At 37.4% G+C, this 22,063-nt stretch overlaps 1 long non-coding RNA gene across 1 annotated transcript; it reads left to right on the top strand.

Moving 5' to 3' along the window:
* Positions 1–3,176: 3,176 nt before the first annotated feature.
* LOC118021008 lies at positions 3,177–18,120 on the top strand. Its single transcript, XR_004682076.1, has 3 exons — positions 3,177–3,275; positions 14,211–14,298; positions 17,710–18,120. It is a non-coding gene; the product is annotated as an uncharacterized LOC118021008 (long non-coding RNA).
* Positions 18,121–22,063: the final 3,943 nt, after the last annotated feature.

A 22,063-nucleotide genomic window follows, 5' to 3' on the forward strand; every position in this document is an offset into this window, starting at 1 on the left:
CTCAGACATGCAAAGTTGATTTACAATAGAAAATCAGTTCATGTAAGCCACCCAATTACAAAACCATGTACTTGTCTCAATAAATACAGTAAAATAATTTCATAAAATTCATCATGGGTTCATTATTAAACAGAACAAAACAAAAACTTCTTAACAATTTTGGGATAAAAGAGAATGTCGTCATTCAGATGAAAAGCTCTACAAAGCTTTCCCTTAGAGACCAGGAACAAATACTATTCATATTTTTATTTAACATTGTACTGAAGGTCCCAGCCAAAGCATTTAAGTATTAGAAGAAATAAAAGATATAAAAAAATGGATGAAGAAATAAAACTCTCAGCATATGCTGATGTCATATAAAACTCAAAAGAACTTACAGATAAATCATCAGAATCTTTAAACAAAGATTACTGGATGCAAAATCAATATAAAAAAATTAACTCCATTTTTATCCAGCAACAAACATTTAGAAATTAAATTTAAAAGATATCACAGAGAATATAAAAAGTAAGGTCTCAAGGAATAAATCCAACAATAAATGTATATAAAACTTTTTTGATAGAAATTAAAGAGGACATATACAATAAAAAGATGCCATATATACTATGCTAACAGATTGGAAGGTACATTCACACAGAGCCCAAAGCAGTGCTGTTCCTACCAGCCAGATTGGGAAAAATTCATCATTCACAGACCATTTGGTAGAGTGCTCAGGAAAATGTAGCCTCAATAGTGGAAAATAATTAGCCCTTACTGATCACTGCCATGTACCTACCTAACCAATCATAAAAGTAAGACCCTAAACCGTCTTATGATCTCATCTTTTATCTATACATGAAATTCATCTTCAGCTCCTTCTTTATCCTTTTCCCAAAGTACAATGATCTAGACTTCCTGTTACTCAGCTACTGATTACTTGCATGTGGCCTTTCTCATTGTGATATAATGAATATTAGGGGCCCATAACGAAGGTAATCAGGGATGTTGAATAAGTCTTTCAATCTTAGTAATAACTATATGTTTAATTCAATCAAAATCATTGGGTTATTAGTATATCTTATTCCGACAAGAATATAAACCTTTTGCAGTTTCCTCTCCTGTATCTCATCTGTTGTTTCACAATGACTGGGCAACCTTATACATGTCCCCTAAAATCATTGGATTAACACGTTCTGTTTCGACTAACTCAACTTGGAGAATTTGCTTTTCCTATCCTGCTTGTTAAAGGATTTCCCTCCCTGTGGGGATGTTGGCAGATAAGACTGACAATATCATAAGAAATGCGGTTTTTCAGTGTGAGGTGGGAAGTCTCTGAAAAGTTTTACCAGAGGGGTCACATAATCTGATTTTCATTTTATATAGATCATTCCAGCAACAGTCTAAACATAAAATGGAGAAGGATAAGGCAGACTCAGGGAGGACAAATAGGTTATTTTCATAATCCTGGTGAGAAAGGGTGATGGCATAGATTCAGAAGGTAGTGGTGGAGGTGGTAAGAAGTAGTTAATCGAGGATATATTTACAAGGTAGAGCCAAAGGAGTTATTCATGAATTAGATCTGAAGCATGAGGGAAAAGTGAAATACAAGGACAACTCCAAAGTTGTTTTGTTTTGTTTTGTTTTGTTAAAGTGATCAGAAGAATAGATGCCATTTTCCTGAGATGGAGAAAACCATAGGAAAAGGAAGTTTGAAGTAAACCAAGAGTCCTATGAAGAACAAGATAAGTTTGAAATTTCTATGTTTCATTTAAGTGGAGACATGAAGTAAAAAACAGGTGACTATACAAACCTGTAATTAATAGGACTGGAGATCTAAATTTGGGGTCATCTGTATGCAGAGATTTTAAAAGCAGGGAGTTGGATGAAGATACCTAGGAAACAAGAATGAGAAAGGAGAGTACATAAAGCCAGAACCTGCTGCATTTCAGTGTTTAGCAATCAGAAAGATGAGACAGAGTGGAAGTCAAGTAATAAACTGAGTCAAAGATGAAGAATGGCATTGGATTCAGCAATGTGGGGCTATGCTCTGATAAAAGAGCTTTTAGTGGAATTGTTAGGACAAGCTCTAAAGAGGAGTTTAGCCATAAAAGAGAAACAGAGAAATGGGGTGATTGTTAGAAGAGTGCATAGAATTTAAAAAGTTTGTATGTTTAATACAGGAAATAATACTGCATATTCAATAATGATGGAAATTCCCAGAGATTAAAAAAATAGATGATCCTTATTTCTTCAATCCTGTTTGGTTCACTTTTTCAGAATTTTATGCAATTTAATGAATTTAATGACATCATTGAATTAGTTTGAGGGTTTTTAAAAAATATCAAACATACTTTCCCACAGAGTTTACTTTATTTATATTTACTTTATCTCAAAAAATTGTTAACATATCGAGATAAGTGTTTACATCCACTATTAGCAATAGGCATGCCTTTATTAAAATATTTCTTATTGGGCGCCTGGGTGGCTCAGTTGGTTAAGCGACCGCCTTCGGCTCAGGTCATGATCCTGGAGTCCCTGGATCGAGTCCCGCATCGGGCTCCCTGCTCGGCGGGGACTCTGCTTCTCCCTCTGACCCTCCTCCCTCTCATGCTCTCTGTCTCTCATTCTCTCTGTCTCAAATAAATAAATAAAATCTTTAAAAAAATAAAAATAATAAAATATTTCTTATTATATCAGTTCTATTTTTGAAATTTTAAAAATTAATCTTAACATCCACATAAAATTCTAAATTGTTTAGATTGGTTACCTACACACCCTGCATTCACCACATAATGGCTCCAGTATATCCTGCACTTGGTCACAAATTGACATTCAGTCTATAATTCTTACTTATACAAGATTTACATTTTATTTATTTTTTTTAATTTTTTTTTAAAGATTTTATTTATTTATTCATGAGAGAGAGAGAGAGAGGCAGAGGGAGAAGCAGACTTCCTGCAGAGCGGGGAGCCCGATGCGGGACTCGATCCCAGGACTCCGGGACCATGACCTGAGCCGAAGGCAGACGCTTAACCATCTGAGCCACCCAGGCGCCCAAGATTTACATTTTATTAAGTAAAAACAGAGAGTTGGTTTTAGAAAAATATGATGTAATGACCAAAATTTGGGAAGGGTTTGAATTAATAATAGGGAAAAATCGCTAAGTTATAGAGAGTATTCCACAGGCGTGGAAAGTCAACTTTACATTCACTATTTTTTTTACAGACCTGTTTTACAGACCTGGAATTTAAATCGTTAAAGTGTATATAAGTAACTTGCTGAAAGTTACACAGCTGGTGAGTAGCGGAGCTGGAGTTTGAGGTCACACTTGCAACAGTCATAGTATATGGCCTCTCAGACTAATACATGGCTAGAGGTAGCCTCTCAGGCCAGTATATATATATGTACCCATTCCTCCACTTATGAAAAGGGAAGTCACATTTAAGTACATCAGGAATCATTCGTCAAGTATTTAATTTATATTTCACCACTTAAAATTATGAATTAAGAGATGGAGTATTTCAATGTAGCAAATTACCTCCTATTGAAAGAACTGGGCAAAAGTTCGTTATTGAGGAAGAGAAACATCTTATTTCTCAAAAACCTGTATTTTGAATTAGAATATATATCCACTGTGCATTTGGAAGGAGGAAGCCAGAAACTCAGAACTCTAAAAGCAACTTTTGAGGCAGACAAAATTCCTTTGGGACTTCCTGTCAAGCTATTTTCAGTAAGGAGTACAAATATTTTGTTCAAAATACTAAGAAAAGACTTTAAAACATCTCCTAATAGGGGCAAAAATGGCCTGTTGAACAGAAACTAATTTTTCCCGATGCCTATGATATTATTTTACATGAAAAATCAGAGTTTACTACTATTGGTTTTGTTCTCCCTTTCCTTTTGTGCTGTTTAAAACTGGCTATTAATCTTTTGTAATTCCTTAGCATTTAATTCAGTGCTAAACTTAAATATTTGTTGATTGATTGCTCCTTTTTATCTAATGAAAAGAATTCCAACACTTTAAGAGAGAAATAATATAGCCCTCTAACCACTCATGAGTACTCTCCTATACTTTGTCTTCACTATCAAGACTAAAGTTGGGGACGGATTGTAATACTTTACCACCTGAAGGAGGCAAGATACTGAACATGTCAATTCTAAAGCAAAGGGTAAAGTTCCCCACCCTCCATTCTCTATGGCCTTTCTTCTCCTTTGAGGTGTCCCTCCTCACACCTTCAGGGATGTCTAGTGTCTGCTATCATAATTTGCTCAATAAATAGGCTCTGAAACCAATCATCTTTACCTTAGTGAAAATTAAAACTTCTGTATATTCTCTCCTTAAAGGATTTTTATTTTAAGCCTTGTTTATAACATGACATGGGAAATATTATCCCCTTTCTCCTTTAAAGACATTTGAACATCAGGGCGCCTGGGTGGCTCAGTTGGTTAAGCGACTGCCTTCGGCTCAGGTCATGATCCTGGAGTCCCTGGATCGAGTCCCGCATCGGGCTCCCTGCTCGGCAGGGAGTCTGCTTCTCCCTCTGACCCTCCCCCCTCTCATGTGCTCTCTCTCATTCTCTCTCTCTCAAATAAATAAATAAAATCTTTAAAAAAAAAAAAAAAGACATTTGAACATCAGAGATTATGAAGACATATTAGTGAAGGTAGAAAATAAGCCTCAAGAAGTTTATTTATGCATTCCAAATAACACAAATCTATTCATAGCTAGTCCAAAATAAACTATAATAAATTGCATGAAATGACAAATTAATATGAGGTGCTTGAATAATAGAATCATAGGACTGGACAGAACATAAGAATTTATTATATTCTATAATATATAGCCTATATTCTTCCTTCCACCCAAGGCAGCAATCTTTTCTATAAGAGCACTAACAGATGGTCAACAACTTATACCACTATTTTGGGTTTTCTTACTAAAACAGCTAGATTTCAGAAATTTCTTGGCAAGCTACTAGTCAACTGCAGAAATGCATCTGCTCAGAAACCCAAAAATAAACATGTTTCCCAGAGGAATGAAGTATGTTCTATAAAATCCTGGCCCGTTCATGGAATGTGGTAAGCATGAATTTCATTGCAATTCTACTATGATGGCGGTGAGGTCCTTTATGTCAGAATAAGAGATGTTGAATGTAGTTGGTGATAGCTCGAAATTAGAACAGAGAGCTATGAACTGAGAGATGTATGCTCCAAACCTAAATGTATCCTGGCATCAGATTTCAGAAAGTTAAGAAATAATGTTTCATAAGGCAATTCATTTCATAATTTTAAGCCATTGTACTCATTATACATGAAATCTGCCATTATACTTAGAATCCAGTGAATTAAATCTGGACCAAGCATACCCTTTAACTGACAGAGAGCCTTTGGGTGGGAAGACCACACCCTGAGTTCTAGGCACACTGGCATACTAAGTATTTCCAGGCAGGGATGAGACACTGAACTCAGCAAAAAATTGGACAAAAGGAGTTTCTGAACACAACTAATCAGTCTGTGTGCATTTCTGTATGGTATGAAATACCTAGAATGCTTCTTAAAATGTAACAATGCTTTTAAACTTTTATTTTTATACAGCCATAAATTTCAAATTTACTCATTAGATATTATTGCACATATATCAGAATTTGACATATGATCTTTCAGTCCTTCAGACAGAAAGTGATAACCTTGGTAATCTATAATTGCTTAACACTCCTTGCTCTCTCTGCTTTTGAAAGTTTCCCATGACTCATTTAACGGAGAAAAGATTACATTAATATTCAATGATATATGACCAACCATTTAAAATAATTTCTACTCTAATCTGGAAGAAATTTTGAAATCTAATATTACACAAATTATATAAATATATTATATAAATGCTATATTTATGAAAATATGTGGATATATATTGTAGGCAGAGATTAGTTTCAAAAAATGAGGCAATTATATGGCACCACACACAATATCAATATGAACAACTTGGATTTCATGTCTTAAGACTTGATTATTTTTGTGAATTTTACCATATTAGGGATATTTCCTCATGATCCTGATTCTAACTCAAAATACTCTTTACTCTTCTTTACTGTGCCCCTAACACCCTCTTCCCAACACCACCTGCAGAATAAATAAATAAAAATAAAACAGAAACTTTAGGAAGGTTTTGTACTTCTAATGGTGCTTATGCAACTTTTGGATAACTTACGTGCACACTAATCAGAAACGCATGGGACTGAATTCCCTTTGAGATTTTCAATCTGGGTGAAAGGATTGACAAATGATTTAACAACAGCAAAAAAATCAAGAGCATTCAGCCTCACAAATCTCTAAATTTCTTCCGAGTTCATTTATATTTAAAAGAGAAGCATGTGCTGGAGGCCTGAGTTAGGGAAACTGACTGGTTATCTGATGTAGGGCACTGGCACCTCATTCGCCACCCACCACCTGAATTTATCATCTCAACCAAGATGATTTTGAGTTAAAAGGAGAGCCTAAGCTAGGATGTATGGTCTATCTACTTCTATCCTACATCTGTTCTGTATCTTGGATGGGCTCTGAAAACTCTTGTAGTGTGAAGGTAATTCATTATACTCCCTCCTGTTAACTCCCTCATTATAACCTCCTGCAAGAAAATTATCAGGCTTTTATTCTTATAATACCCTCAATTTTCTTCCAGAAATGTTCTGATCTGTGTACTCATTATTTTCCAATACATACTACACATCAGGCACACAGGGGTGGAAAAAAACAGCCACCTTTCTTCCCTTCCCAGAGCTTGCACTCTAATGGACATTTCATGGGACTGGTATCTGTAGAAGCTGTTTTGGGAAGCACAGCTTTGGGTATGTACCAAAAAGACACAGGGAAGGCCCAAGGAAGGAAAAGATTTTCAGTGGTCTAGATAGGAAGGAAAGATGATATAAACCAGAAATGGAAAAGTGGAATCACATATGATATAGTTTAGACATGAAATCAGCAAGATTTTGTAACTGCTTGACTTTGGAAATCAAAGATGAATTTCACTGGAAAAATAGTTGTACTAATACAAAGAAAATACAAGAGGCTTGGGAAAGATACTGAGTTTAGATTTGTATATGAGTTTTATATGCTCTGTAACAAGTTCCTGCAAACTCAGAAGCTTAAAACAATATACCTTTATTATCTCAAAGTTTCTGTTGATCAGCAGTCTGGGCATGGCTTAGTTGGGTCCTCTGTCGGGGAGTTCACAAGGCTGCAATCAAGATGTTAACTATGCTGCATTCTCATCTGGAGGCCTGACTGGGGAAGATTACTTTTCTAAGCTTTTTCAGGTTTCTGGTGGAATTCATTTCTTTGTGGCTATATAACTGAGGTTCCAGCTTCTTACTGACTGTTGGCGGAAGGCCACCTACATGTCTCAAAGGTAGTTCCTTGCCATGTGGCCTTCTCCATAGGTAATTCACAATGTGGCCTTTTGTTTCTTCAAGGCCAATGTTAGAATCTATGCTAAGATAGTCTTGCATAACATAACTTAATCAAGGCAAGACATCCCATCATCTTTGCCATACAATATAATCTAATTAAGGGAGTGAAATCCCATCACTTTTGCCATATTCTATGGCTTAAAATATGTCACAGATTCTCCTGACATTCGAAAGGAGAGGATTATAGGTGAGCAGGACTCAGTGAGGCTCACCTCAGGGTCTATCTATCACAGTTTGGATGTGCTCTATTTGAGGTTTTAAAGGATCCTTCTGGTGAAAAAGTCATCAGCAGTTATAAAATGGAGAGTGTACATCTGGAAAGTTCTGTCCTTAGTGAACTTTAATAACAACTTGATTAAACTACTATATCCTCATACTTCTTTATCCAGCTTGTGCTAGATAAGTTATAAAATCAAGAAGAGTAAACCTTACTGTGACAATAAAAAATGAAATCATATTTGTCAGTTGGGAATGAAAATAAAACATAGGAAGATATATTTAATGGTATCATTCAAGCAGGACTAGAAAGCATGGAGATGGATGTTTATCCCTTAAAGCCAAAGATAATCTAATTTCCTTATCTGAAAAGCGTCATAGCGCATAAATTGGCAGCCTCTCAGCCAAATATCTCTTGGAAAAAGAAGCAATACCTCCCACTACACTTTAGCTTCTGAGCCAATTTCCATCTAACGCACAGAAGTTGATTCTAGTCAGCTCTCAACAAAATCTTGACCTTTGAAATAGCATTTGGAAAATTGAAGGGAGATTTAGAAACAGACAATACACTGAAAACTGATACTGCATTATCAGCTACTCCCTTTGTTCCCTTTTTCTCCTATCCCTAAGTGACCAAATGAAATGAGCCTAGATCAAATTTATCTTGGATTTATGTGACCAAATCTGTTAACAAATCAATAACATTACTTGTACATAAAGCTACACCCCTACTTACTCTCACTGTTTTTTAAATTTCTGGTGGCTTTGGCCAATAGCCACTTCCCCTAAAGTCAGAAAATAGGACAGAGGTGCCTGGGTGGCTCAGTCGGTTAAACATCTGACTTTTGATCTCAGCTCAGGTCTTGATCTCAGGGTCATGAGTTCAAGCTCTGCATTGGTCTCCATGCTGGGCATGGAGCCTACTTAAAAAAATTAAATTAAAAAATATAGAACAGGGCGCCTGGGTGGCTTAGTCGTTAAGCGTCTGCCTTCGGTTCAGGTCATGACCCCAGGGTCCTGGGATCGAGCCCCGCATCGGGCTCCCTGCTCCGCGGGAAGCCTGCTTCTCCCTCTCCCGCTCCCCCTGCTTGTGTTCCCTCTCTCACTGTCTCTCTCTCTGTCAAATAAATAAATAAAATCTTAAAAAATAATAATAAATAAATAAATAGATAGATAAATAAATAAATAAATAAAAATTAAAAAATCTAGAACAAAAGATCATCATATTCCACAAAGAAAAAAATCCAGTAACTGTAAAGAATTTCCTTCTGCCCAAATTTTAAATTAGTTACATTATATAATCATGAGTTTAAAAAAGCTACTTCATAGATACATTTTAAAAAGATAGATATAGGGACACCTGGGTGGCTCATTTGATTAAGCATATGCCTCAGGTCTCAGGTCATGATCATGTCTCAGGTCATGAACCCAGGGTCAATGGATCGAGCCCTGCATCGGGCTCCCTGCTCAGTGGGGAGCCTGTTTCTCCCTCTGCCCCCACCCATGCTCCTGCTTTCTCTCTTTTTCTCTCTCTCTCAAATAAATAAATAAATAAAATCTTTTAAAAAAAGATAGATATAAAACCTCAAAAGGTACACCATAACAAGGAGAAATATTTGGGACATATATGGCAAGAACTGCTATCTTTTATATCTGAAGAGTCTTTAAAATAGGAAAATAAAGATTAAAACAATAATAGTAGAAGGAGAAGTAAAAGATACAAAGAAACACAATGGCTAACGTGCTTCTGAAAAAAAATCTCATCCTTATTTGGAATGAAAGGCATGTAAATTAAAGCATTAACTATTTTAATATATCTAATGAGCAAATTAATACATCCAGGTGGGAATACAGAAAAAAAAATAGTACTTTTAAGTAGCTAGAGATGGCATAAACTGGCACAAGTTTTCTGGAAGATAATTTCAATATCCATCAAAAGTTCTAAACTGTGATGATTCTTTGCACCAGCAATTCTATTTCTAGGAATTAATCTTAAGGAGGAAAAAAATGTGACTTAATGCCAAGGATTTTTATCACAGTTTGCTTGTAATAGGAGAAAATGGGTATGAAATAATAGAGGATTAGTAAAATAAATTACGATATAGTTACACCTTGAAATACTGTTGACCTGCAATACACTTTAACCTCTTTTCCCACTCTGTGCCCCATCCCCTGCTCTCTGGGAACCACCGCCTACCTCACACCACACACAGGAGGGTTTGTGTCACGTAGTCCTTGGCATCCACCCCTTCCCCCTGGATTCATAGCTAATTAGGTGTGGCTACACCAAGCTAGCCCAATAAATTTTCTCTCCTAGCAGTTTAGAATTGGAATTAAGAGGCTATGGTAAATCTGCACTGTACTTGAGTACCATTTATACAGATGAGGAGAGAAAATAAAGAATGAAACAAAGGAGCAGGGGAAAGAGGCACTGTGGGATGTGTGCTAGGGCCAAGGTCAAGCATCAAACCCCAGAATTACACATATCCTTGACAGAATTGCAAAGAAGGATCTTATTTTTGGAGACCTTGCCTTCTATTTCTTAGCCCTTCCTCCCCATCTCTTCTTGGTTTTCATTTAGGTGTCATATATATATATATATATCATTTAGGGTTCCTAAGAAAAAAACTCCTAACAACACCCTAATTCTTCCCTCGAAGGTTGATCAACCTCCAGAACCAACACTAACTGTGTTGTGTTGGGTGACCGGATAATCCAGTTGCATGTAATTCATTATAAAAGCTGAAACTGCCCGATGCCACCTCTTCCCAGCCCTGGCAAAAACAGAGGGTAGACTCCCACTAAACTCACCCTCTGATGCTCTCCCACCTGCCTTTGAATCTTAAATAGTGGCATTCTACCCATACTGCCTTGCTTTCTTCGTCTTGGTATTCCGCATCACCCGGGCTCCTGCTCATTCCCATACTTATCCTTCGGCCTCCTACTGGTTTTCTGGGACCCCAATAGCCTTCTAATATGTTTCCTTTGATTAAGTTAGCCAGATCCAATTTTATGGGAATATTTTAAAATATGTTAATAGGTGTTTTTCTTTCTCACATTTCCATGTATATTATGCTGTTCCCCTTTCAGCTAGTGGAACCTTGGCCAATATGTTAGGGAAGCTTTGAATTAAAACAGAAATGCAAGATGGCAAGGTGTCCATGTTCAGCTTTTGATTTCCAAAATTAGATTTTTTGAACCCCCAGTGAGATTCTTGAAACTGACGCTTTGTTTAAAGGGATAAGGTTTTTTTATAAATCCCCTAAACTCCAATTCCCATATAAAGATACAGGCCTGATATACTTTGGTCCTAGAGTTTTACTGAGCTCTAGGGAAATGGGGACAGGATAGGATGCAAGGGAAGAGGGGAGAGCAGCAAAGTCTTTTGCCATGCAAAAAAGGCACACGTCTCAGAGGTAATACAGTTAAAGCTGATGAAGTACCTGGTTCCCTTGTCAGAACTAGAACAGGCCCATACTGCCATCCCAGTGCCTCATGCAAAGGGAAAGAGAACAAAATCTTTCAAAATGCCCATAGAAAGCTGAAATAGGTTAAGGGAGAGCTCCATGTTGTGCTGCTCTGTCAACAGGCCAAAAAACTGTACAGTGGGGATTGGGAAGGGAGGCATTCAATGGTATATCCAAAAGGGTGCCCCAATCCTCCCATAGCCTGTGCATGGTGTGCCAGAGACCCAGGAGCTCCTAGTGTGACCAGTGGGGGAATAGAGAGATGCCACAAGGACCTAGAAGGGACTCTGAATTGGGGAAAAAAGACCACATACCTAGTAAAGGAACCTCACACCTGAAGACAACAACCAATAAAATCAATCCCTCTGTAGCAAAGAACATCAAGAACACAGAAGACAGTGGCCCCAACTTCTGCCACATTAAGGTGGGTGCAACCTCTGCCTGCACGTTGGGAAGAAGGATGGGGAGGGGAGAGCTTTTGTTGGCAGGAGAAACAAACAAAATAGGGTTCTAAATTGTTGAAAATAAGAATATTTCCTCACAAGAGACTGAGTTATCTTTACTTGAAAAAGCTGTACCATAACTGAATATAGAGAATACATTTAATTCCTGCTACATTTGTCATCAAGTAAACTCAGTAAGATAATTGTGTGTGCGTGTGTGTGCGTGTGAGCGTGTGTGTAGGTACAGACTGAAAAATGTATATTGAAAAAGAAGCTACAGATGCAGTTGGGTTCTTTCCTATTTCCAAGGTGCCTACTTCTAGGCCTACACCCTCAACTTTGTCTTTTCAATCTGTGCTCAGATCTTTTTTCCTCTATTACAATTTACTCTGACACAAAAAGAAACACAAAATGCATACAGACTTCATTATTTAAAGAGAGAAAAAAAGAAATATGGTTGCTAATATGCCTCATGTCTTCAACTATCTCAAGTCATATGTCCAGAGAGAGGAAAATCTTTTAAGTATTGAAATATTGTGAAGTTCACTGTATAGTATATTCTGCAGAATGAAGACAATAGGAATAAAATGAGAGCAAGAATAAAAATTTGTAGTGAGCCAAGTCACCATGGTTGCTGAAAACAGTGACTTAGGGGACACTGGTAGTGACACCACAAAACTCTAGGTAATGTGTTGGAAGAAGGGTGCTGCAAGGAAAATGTGGGGTGCACATAAACGTTATCTACTGAAGGGATGAAGCTAAGATGGGTAGAAGTCCATACATTAGCCAGTCCTCTGAAATCATACCACATTGGCAGTTACCAGTTTGGGGGAGACAGTTCTCCATGTGTCTCTCAATTTTCTGCATGTCTTGTCAGTGCTGGTACTGACTGACTTTTTCTTTTCAAGAATGATTTATAGTGAGCAGCTCTGGAAGACAGAGCTAAGTCTCCCTTTGGGTCACAGGGCATCTTTGTTGATTGTCTAATAGAATAAAGACATTGTATCCCTCCAGAGCAAAAGTTAGGCAGGTTTGCTTACTTTCCATTAAAAGATTCAAATTCACTAAGCTTGGGGCTTTTCATTTGTGATGGGAAACCACTGCATAAATAAATAATATAATAAAGGCACATTCTGACTTTTATAAAACACCATTAATCTCACTCAAGACTTTTTTTTAGTATAATTGACACAATGTTACATTAGTTTCAGATGTACAACATGGTGATTCAACATCTCTCTATGTTACAGTAGGCTCACCACACATGTAACTACCATCTGTCACCATACAACACTATAATAATACCATTGACTATATTCCCTATGCTGTACCTTATATTCCTGTGACTTATTTATTCCATAACTGGAAGTCTGTATCTCTCACTCCCCTTCACCCATTTTACCTATTCCTCTATCCCCATTCCCTCTGGCAACCATCAGTTTGTTCTTTGCATTTATACGTCAGATTCTGCTTTTTGTTTGCTTAGTCATTTGTTTTGTTTTTTAGATTGCACATATACGTGAAATCATGGTATTTGTCTTTCTCAGTCTGACTTATTTCACTTAGCATAATACCCTCTAGGTCCATCCATGTTGTTGCAAATGGCAAGATCTCATTTTTTATGGCTGTGTAGTATTCCTGTGTGTGTGTGTTTATGTGTGTGTGTGTCTGTGTGTGTTATGCCACATCTTCTTTATCCATCCATCAGTGGACACTTAGTCTGCTTCCATATCTTGGCTATTGTAAATAATTCTGAAATAAACATAGGGATACATATCTTTTCAAATTAGTGTTTTTGATTTCTTTGGGGAAATACCCAGTAGTGGAATTATTGGATCATATGGTATTTTATTTTTAATTTTTTGAAGAACTGTTTTCCACAGTGGCTGTACCAATTGACGTTCTCACCAATCATGCACGAGAATTCCTTTCTCTCCATGTCCTTGCCAACATTTGTTATTTCTTATCTTTTTTAATTTTAGCCATCCTGACAGGTAATCTCACTCTAGACTTTTGAAAATAGTAGAACCATGCTATTTTATCACAGCAGCTACGGTTGACTATTTTTCTCAAAGACACTTTTATCTATGGAAGAAATAAGCTTTGTTATTTTCATTTGTATTTGATAAACGTGGATGCAATGAAAGTTATATAATTCTTGATTACACATACCTTATCATGCTAATTAAACATTACTGATGTAAATTATTCCCTGATCCAAATATATTTCTCTGTGTCATTGAGGTGAAAACAGCCAGTGAAGGCTTTAAGTTAAAATACATTTGAATTGTTTATGGCTAGGTACCATGAAACACTTTATAGTGTCTTAAAGGTAATTGTCAAGAAAAGTGTATACTTCAGTAACAATTTGGCTAAACACCCAAAAACCAAAGTAATTCCAAGATTAAGTATCTACACTCAAACCAGCAAGTATATCTTTAAAAGTTTTGTAGATTGTTTCTCTTGGGTGAGATGATTGGGGGTGGGTGGGTATAGTAGGAAGGAAGAAGCACTGCCTCACAATAAACTGATAACACGGTTGTTAAAATCACTCTTATCGATGGTCTTTGCACTTGTTTAGAAATAAAAGAGAAAACATGTCTGTGAATCACTGCATGTTGTCCTTTCTATCTTGGCAGGTCACCTTGTTCTAGCAAATAGAAACTGAGTCAACGTGAAAAGAGTCAGAATTTGGACAAAGTCATCAAACATTCACACTGATGCCAGGTGGGCCAGAGAAAGAGAATGTCCTGCAACTGGAGTTGCTAAAACAATTTTATGTTCAATTTAAATCAAGTGTTCAGCATTGTGAAGTCAGAACTTCAAATCTCCAATAAAAAACAAGAACAGAATTATTCCCTGAAACTCCTGATTGGATTCATGGTAGTCTAATAAAATTTTAACTTTAAAGGGAGCAGATAGCATTGTGGAAAAGGACTCATTGGTGGCCTGCACTTTCCCACTTATGGTTAAATCACCTCCCTCCATACATGCATATATTAAATTCAAATGGTATGAGATCAGTTACATTTCCTATTCTACACCTTCTCACATTTCCTACTCCCCAATCCCCATCCCCATTTTTATAGATACTGATCTTAGAAAAAAACCTCTTAAATGTTGTGGGGGGGGGAGGGGAGGAGATTAATCTTATATTTTTAAAAAAACCTCCATTAAAACCAATTTGTAATTTTGAGTCAGAAGATGCTTCATAGGACATAAACAAGGACTCAAATTGGCACTGGATATTAAATGGAATTATATAGATTTTTAAGGAACGCTCTTCATTTTTACAGTGTCTGTCGATAGCTTTTCTGCAGGACACATTTTTAACTACTATATTGTTCAACTTGAAAAAGAGTTAGGGTGAGGAAGATTATAGCTGAGGCATTCAGCAGGATTTCCTGTTTTTGGTGGCTCCTTTTTCCTCCTCGGTAATGAGTTTTTCACATTTTAAAAGCTGCCTGTGTGTTTTAATACTATTCAATCTTCCTCCACCCTTGAAGAAGCTATGGGGTAGGGGAAGACAGACTGTTCCAGTGCTGGCTCTTTCCTTTCTCAATGACATGAAACAGTTTCTTAGCCCCACTCAACGTTATTGATAAAATTATCTGAATTGTCACAGAAGTGTGGCGTGGCTCAAACAAAATGTTTTATATATTTAACGAATCAATACGTAATAAAGATCCTGAAGTGTTAGTAGTAAATTATATGACATCAATAAATCCACCAATATCCAAAGGGAAAAAAGAGAGCTCCATACCCATGGGAAATACCATCCATTTAACTTGTCCACAAAATCACAATGCAAAATAGCACCCTGTGCCTCCACTTTATCAGAGTCAAAAAAAGCATGAGGCATAGTAATCTTGAAGTGATTTAGGATCTGTTTGATTTTTGTGTAATTTGCACATGCCCCTCTGCAAAGTTCCCAGGTGACTTGTGATTATACAATGATGATTTTAAAAGTTTATTTGTGCAAAACTAGATTCCAACCCAGCTGCACCAAACTCGAGGTGGTTTAGGAATACTTCCCGACAGGAGCCAGGGAAGCAACTTATATAGAGAAAGTGCAAGAAGCAAAGAAAGGAAATTATTGATTGGTTATAGCTTAAAGCCTACTTAGTGGTTTCTAATTTGGTTTTGATTTTGTCACCTTGAGGCATTTACAGGCTTAGATTTTGGTTTGCTTACATAGGCCACCATGACATTAGAGCCACATCAGCCTCCTTCTTTAATTAATTTAACATACCCAAAAGAACAAATTCAAATGGTATCAAAGGAAAGCTTACATTTTCTGTCCTGCTACCTGCCATTTATCCCACTTGCCAGAGTTTCTACTTTAGTTCTGGTGGTTTCCTCTTCATTCCCCACTCTGATAACTTTTTTGTTACTGTTTTTTTTTTGGTTTGGGTTTTTTTCATAAATTTTCATTTTAATTCCAATTAGTTAACACCTAGTGTTATATTAGTTTGGAGTGTACAATATAGTGATTCAAGGATTCCACACATCACCCGGTGCTCATCAGGACAAGGGCACTCCTTAATCCCCATCGCCTATTTCACCCATCCCTCCCTGACCTCCCCTCTGGTAACCATCAGTTTGTTCTCTATGGTTAAGAGTCTATTTCTTGGTTTTCCTCTCTCTTTCTCTTTTTTTCCTTCACTCATTTGTTTTGTTTCTTAAACTCCACATACAAGTGAAATCATACGGTATTTGTCTTTCTCTGACTGACTTATCTTGCTTAGTATTATACTCTCTAGTTCCATCCATGTTGTTGCAAATGGCAAGATTTCATTCTTTTTGATGGCTAAAGAATTTTTCATTACATATATAGGCCCTTTGAGAATGGTGTCTCCTAGACTTGGACAGTGCATAGCCCATGTGGATTAATGTAGGGGCCCCAATTATATTTACATTTCATTACTGTATGTCCATAATTAATCTTTAAAGCCTTGTCTAGAGTTGATTCATTGAAGCTGGAAAACAACAAATAGCATTTACAATGTCATGATTTTGGTAATATTATTCACTATAGAAGTGGATAGTATGCTCTTTTTCTCTTTTTCTGAGTCTTTACATTTCTGAAATTTCACTAGGATAAGTCCAGGTGGGGCTTTTCCTCATTCATCCCATTTAACACTTTGTGGGCTTTTAAAAATTGCAGACTTGTGTCTTTTTTAATCAGATAATTTTCTCCTATTACATCTTTGATCATTTGAATTCTTCTATTTTTCTCTGTTCACTCTAGAACTTTTAATACGTGCTCACTGTCCTGAATTGATTCTCCATAGTTAGATTTTATATCCTTTTTGCTGTATATTCTGAGATATTTAATTGATTTTATTTTGTCTTCTGTTTCCTTTCACTTTTTAAATTTGGGCAACTATTTTTCAATTTCCAAGAACTCTTGCTTGTTGCCTAAGCACTCATCTTTTATAGCAGCCTAAGCTTACTTATGGTTGCAATACTTAATCCGATCTTTCTGAAGATAGCAGTAACAGTTTTAAATTTTTTTGTTTGTTCATTTTGATTATCCTTTTTGCCTTACTGATTTTCCTTAATGAGCATTGGTCCCCAGCCATTCATATTGGCAAATAAAAGACTAACTTGACTAGCATATGTAGCTGTGAAGGGTTTCTTCTGAAGTTCTGTTTCTCTATGGTTAGTATAGACATCTTCACTTCTTTTAAAAGATTTTATTTATTTATTTGAGAGAGAGAGATAGTGAGAGAGAGCAAGAGCAGGGGGTAGAGGGAGAAGCAGACTCCCTGCTGAGCAGGGAGCCCAATGCAATGCAGGGCTCAATCCCAGGACCCTGGGATCGTAACCAGAACTGAAGGCTGACGCTTAACTGACTGACCACCCAGGTGCCCCTGGCAATCTTCATTTTAGAAAGGAATGGGAGAGAAAGTGATGCAAGTTGGGGGTTCCCTATCATCCCACGTTTGTTCTGAAGTGCCAAAACCTGTATTAGAAGCTGTAGCACTTCGGATGACTATTCAATTTCTTTGGCCATCAGCCCTCTGATTTAGATAGGAGCTAAAGGGGATTGGTTAAACGCTTCAATTCATCCTATTTAGCTGTTCCATCAAGAGTACTTCAAGTAATTACTCTCTTCCCAATTCTGCCTGGTAGAACTGCTGCTGAGGGGGTGTGGAAACTCTATAGAGGCCTGTCATAAAGGAGGGAAACAGCCCTGAGGCCACCTTCTCTGCTGCAAATTGTGGGCTGCTGCTAGAGGTATTCCGTTTCATCTGTCAAAAAGTATTTAGCTTCTTCTGCCTTTCAGGTATGTATTCAAGCTGCTGGGTCTATTCATGAACACTCTTCCATCCTAAGTGATTTTCTCTTCAGGTTAATGGCATGGGAAAATGGCAGAGGAGAAAACTAAATGTACTTCCTAAACATTCCATTTAAAACTGAATTTTAGGGGCACCTGAGTGGCTCAGTCATTGAGCGTCTGCCTCTGGCTCCGGTCATGATCCCAGGGTCCTGGGATCAAGCCCCACATCGGGCTCCCTGCTCGGCCGGAAGCCTGCTTCTCCCTCTCCCACTCCCCCTGCTTGTGTTCCCTCTCTCGCTGTGTCTCTCTCTGTCAAATAAATAAACAAAATCTTAAAAAAAAAAAAAAAAAAAAAAAGAAAGAAAGAAAAGAAAAAACAAACTGAATTTTATTCCTTTTCTTTGGTAGAATGAAAAGAAACATCTTTTTCCCCCCCAGAGTGTCATAAAAAGGTGTCTGATTTATCATCCAAACCAGGACACTTTGGGACTGACAATGGGTTCCAATAACAATGATGCCTGGCTAACAGGCATGCTCCACGACTGATCTGGATGAACCAGATGCATGCTCACCCTACACCTAACTAGGCACAGGATCAGTTACAAAAAGACTTTAGGCCAAAGAAGAGAAAAGAAAGTTAGACAAGAGAAGTATGCCATTCTGTGAGGAGACATAAAATACCCATCTGGGTACACTGGGCCTAATACAACCAGGATATTTTACAGGTAATGAAGTTATAATCAAGTAGAACAAAACAGCTTAAAGAACAGTATTCATTTTACTATCTCAATGTACAGCAAAAACTTTTCTAGGGTATTATGTTTCAAGAGCAATAACAGCATGTTAATTCAGTGTGTTGGGGTTATGATTTTGGCAGTGATTTTCAACTGAGGTTAATTTGCCTTTCCCTCTACCTCTCCATCTTCCCTCCCCTACCACACACACACACACACACACACACACACGGTACATTTCTTTCTTTTTTTTTTTTTTAAAGATTTCTTTTATTTATTTATTAGAGACAGAGAGAGAGAGGCAGAGGGAGAAGCAGGCTTCCCATGGAGCAGGGAGCCGGATGCAGGACTCGATCCCAGGACCCTGAGATCATGACCCGAGCCGAAGGCAGACGCTTAACCATCTGAGCCACCCAGGAACCCCACACGGTACATTTCTTAATGCTGGAAGACATTTTTGGTTATCAATACTAGAAAATGCTGCTGGAATCTATAGGTGGAGTCCAAGGATGTTTCTAACCATCCTAGAATGCATTCAATAGCCCCCACAATACACAGAGGTTTTTAGTCCAAAATATCAATAGTGCTGAGTTGAGAAGCCCTGAATTAGATTTAGAAAATGCCCTGAACAGAACTTGCAGAAGCAAGCATACGGTGAGCATGTCACTTGGGAGTAACCAGTAATTCCCATAATACTTGTTAGCTTTCTTTTCTCTGACATGGCTTCTTTCTGACATTTTGACACATTGATTAAGCTTCCAAATTGCAAGCTGATGACAACCTCCTGGCCTGACTGACCAGTGAAGAGATTTTTCCCAGACTTTTAAGTGGGAACTCAACCCAAAAAAAGAGTGATACTCATATAAATTAATTGTGATCCCTTCTGCTCCAGGCATCTGCAACACAAGGGTCACACATGCGAACATTCATTCCATATTAGTTAAGTCATTTCTAAGAGTATATTTGCAACTTTAAGTCAAGCTCTTTCTTTTTTTTTTTTTAAGATTTTATTTATTTATTTGAGAAAGAGCGTGAGCAAGAGAGAACACAAGCCTGGGGAGGGGCAGAGGGAGAGGGAGGAACAGACTCCCCACTGAGCAGGGATCCTGATGTGGGACTTGATCTCAGGTTCCTGGGATCATGACCTGAGCTGAAGGCAGATGCTTAATGGACTGAGCCACCCAGCAGCATTTTCTTTGTTTCTATAGAATTAAGATTTCTGAGTAAACTGATATGTTAACTTAAAATTCAACCACAAAGTCTATAGTAGAAATATCTGTTACAAAAATGGAGTGATATAATTTATGAGAATTTGGGAGGGGTTACTTTTTAATATAGCTGACTTTCAGAACAAAGCTTTATCCATTCCAGTAAAGTTAGTTCCTAAGTCATTAATAATTATTACAACATTTTAAATTCAGGCCTCTTGATTTTCTCTGAGCATTTTAATCTCTTATGCAAAAGTTGTAAGTATTTTTGAATGTTATTGTTTGTTTCTCATTCTTTGGCCTTTGTGGCAACTATTTATTTTATACTAATTAAATAGTAAAAGTAATTGAAAGGTAGTTATAAAGGAAAGAACAGTAATGATTTCCTTTACCATTTTTGACCATTTGGAAAATGATTAGTGTCTTAGTCCATTTGGGCTGCTATAGCAAAATACCATATACTGGGTGGCTTACCAACAACAGAAATTTATTTCTCACAGTTCTAGAGGCTGAAAGTTCAAGTTCAGAGTGACAGCATTGTCAGGTAAGGGTTGCAGACTCCTTATTGTATCCCCAGATGGTGAAAGAGGCAAGAGATTTCCCTGGAGTTTCCTTTAAAAGTCACTAACCCCATTATGAGGGCTCCAACCTCATGATTTAGGGAACTCCCAAAGTTCCCACCTCCAATACCATCATCTTTGGGGGTTATAATTCCAGTATATGAATATTCAAACCATAGCAATAAACTTTGCAACTACAAACACAGGAGCTGAAGAAAGGTAAAGAGTGTGATGTGTGCAAATGGTAGGGGGAAAGGTGAGTAGCAGTTGAGAGAGGAAGTAAGATGGTAGGTAACTAGAGAGTGAGATGGGCAATTCTGAGAGCTCATAAAAGAGAGACACTCACTTTCATGGTCTCTTTGTAGTTTTTCTACAAGGCTTAATAGCAGAAACCATAAGAGAAACAAACATGTCTTATGTTATTAATTCTTCAAGCAATGAAAACCTTTGCATTCCTAAGCTGTTTATTTTAACAAACGTTGACGGCAAATAAAAAACACAAGTCATAATTTAATCTTCCTTGATAACACTGGTCCATAATTTTATCTATCTTTTCTTGCACAATGCTATAATGCAGAATACAATTCTACACCAACTTTCCATTTTTAAGCCTTTCCTTTGCTATCAGGTTGTCAGTTCTGTCTGTCTGTCTGTCAGTCTGTCTGCTGCTGCCAGAATGCCTGCCTCTAGCTTGCTTCCCATCTTTTCTGGGGCTTGGAAAACAGATAAACTGAGCTGGCTAAGAGTTATCCATAAAATACATTAGCTTTAAGGCTGCAAAATCTAGAATCACAGCCTAGACTGAGCCTCTGTGTTTCTCAACAGCCATTCTGGGGTACAGCAGCCTTTTCTCTCTTACAATCATGCTCAGGGCTTCATTGAAGTGGTGCAAATTCTGACTCCTTAATAAACAATTAAGAAACCATAGTCCTCCTCAGGCTCATTATTCCATTTCTCTAGACAGCTACAACTTGGGTTTTAGGATAAGGGTACTAAATCACTGCTACCATTCACTTTCCCAAGGAAAGACTTGCAATTAGCTTAGCTTCTCCCCAAACAGTCCTGTGACCAATCACCATTTTCCTACCTACCTTCCCCTCCTGCTTACCACAGTTGCTTGCTCTGAGCATGGAAACTCTCTAGGGCTCAACAAGAACAGTCTACAGTTCAGTGGCAGCCTTCTCCACCACATGTGCACATCTGCTCTTGCAAAATGGGAAGAAAATAAAGTACTAAAGGTAACATGGAAATTCAGAAACCAAAATAATATTTTAGCTTCTTTTAATTAGAGGAAAAAAAACTGAAAAAGGGAAGTTCTGTGAGTAGGTCAAATTATGTTAGCTCCCATGACTTATTAGACAAGTGTCTTTGCTATGGAAATAATTGTTTAAAATGCACAGTTTATGATAGAATTTGAAAAAGGACAAATTATACCTATATAAGGAAAAGTATATTAAAGATAATTCTGAGGCTCTAAGCTAGATAAATTCTGATATCTCCAATAGTTGTGTAGAGAGGACTTTTCATGAGAAAGATCAAAAGTTAACTTGAGGGAATCTCCAACAAGGTCTTCAGCAAGCAAGTGACATAGCAGAAGGTGCATGATGTGTGCATCATGGGGTTATGTGTTCAAAGGTAGTCATATTGATTATAGTTGTACAGTTTGAATTCCTCTGACTGGATTCCCAGTGACTTTAGATGTGT

This window comes from Mirounga leonina, unplaced genomic scaffold (assembly GCF_011800145.1).
Source record: "Mirounga leonina isolate KUSES-001 unplaced genomic scaffold, KU_Mleo_1.0 Mir_174, whole genome shotgun sequence".
Taxonomy (NCBI): Eukaryota; Metazoa; Chordata; class Mammalia; order Carnivora; family Phocidae; genus Mirounga; species Mirounga leonina.